General features: G+C 52.2%; 1 pseudogene; it reads left to right on the top strand.

The window, feature by feature from the left end:
• The first annotated feature begins 399 nt into the window (after positions 1-399).
• LOC128571095 (myeloid leukemia factor 2-like) lies at positions 400-1047 on the top strand (annotated as a pseudogene).
• Positions 1048-1547: the final 500 nt, after the last annotated feature.

Raw genomic sequence — 1547 nt, 5'->3', positions numbered from 1 at the left:
AAGCCTGCCAGGGAGTTCCATCTTTAAATGTCCAGCCCAGGCAGTCCAAAACAGGTATCTTAGCAAGAGAGCTTTGTCTTCCAAGGTGGAGGGTGCTCATTGCAGGGCAATGAGATTCTACAGAGCATGTGCTTGTGATGGTGACAGCCCCTTTCCAGAGCTGAGGGTCCCCATCCCTTTCCTATTAAGGTGTACTCTCACCAGAGCCGGGGAGCGCCTTCCTTCATAAAACAAATACTAAAAAGCATATTCGATAAGCACAGTGGTATATGATAGACAAAAATCAATATTATAAAATAAAACATTTTCTTTGACCTAAGAGTATGTTTTCTTCTGATTTGAAAAGAAATTAAAATATGTTCACAGGGCCCTAAAAGTACTATATCCCCTTGGCTCTGTATGGATGGTACCCAGAAGATAAGTCAGCTCCAAGCCAGCCTCCCTCTGCTCCCAGGGCACAGGCCTGTGAGCAGCATCGCAGATGGCAACATGCCAGGGCCCAGGCCTGCCATCCGCAGGATGCAGGCTGGGGCTGTCTCCCCCTTGGGGATGCTGGGAATGTCAGGTGGCTTCATGGACAGGATTGGGAACATGGAACACAGGACAGCTGGGGGCAAATGCCAGACATTCTCATCCTCCACTGTCATCTCCTACTCCAATACGGTGATGGTGCCCCCAGGGTCTACGGAGAGACATGGAGAAAGGCACTCAGCACCAGGCGGGATCCGGGAGACTCGGAGGACTGTTCGGTATTCAGACTGGTTATGACTAGAGCAGATGTCCATTGGGCATCACATGCAAGCCAGGGCCCACATCCTCTAGCGCTCCCAAAACCACTGCCCGGGGGACCAGGACGAGCGGCAGCACTATATTAACCTGGATGAGAGTGAGGCTGTAGCACCTGACAGTGAGTGATCCGGCAGCAGCGCCCCCTGGAATTTCAGAGGCACGAGGCGTCAGGGGGTGCGGGATGAAGAGCTGAGGGGCCTCCCTGCCTGGCCACACAGGGACCTCAGGTCCAGACAGTCCTGCGGCTATGACTGGTGAGGGCCCTTGGCCTCTCTTGGACAGGCTGAGAAATCATCCCCTGGAATAAGTTTTTCCTCTCCAACTCCCACCCCCAATTTAATATTAAATTAACAGGCCCGCCAGCCCCCACCTCTCCCTGGGGGTCTCAGGGAGAACTTTTCGTTGCCCCCTTTGCCTACATTTTCCTTCTGTAATCCCCTTACCATGAGGACTCCACTTCTGCACCCACCAGCTTGATTTTTCATTTCGCTGCTCCATCTTTGAACCTCCTCACCTTGCCCATTCAACCCCTGCCAGGCATCGAAGGACCTTTGGGGTGAGCTCTGAGTTTAGGGACCCTCTCCATCCCTCAGTTACCCCAGATCTTTCCACACCTCTTCCCGTAGCCCTGTGCTGGGCTGTGAAGGGAGCTGACTGGTTCCCAACTCCTCCTCTCCTGCAAAAATCTTCCCTATACCCTTTATTTTTTGATTTGTGCAACTTGTAACTAGGTGTTACAGTGTCAGTTAATTTTGACT

This window comes from Nycticebus coucang, chromosome 18 (assembly GCF_027406575.1).
Source record: "Nycticebus coucang isolate mNycCou1 chromosome 18, mNycCou1.pri, whole genome shotgun sequence".
Classification (NCBI taxonomy): Eukaryota; Metazoa; Chordata; class Mammalia; order Primates; family Lorisidae; genus Nycticebus; species Nycticebus coucang.
The sequence above is the reverse complement of the archived record's forward strand: the minus strand, read 5'-3'. Positions and strand labels throughout refer to the sequence as shown.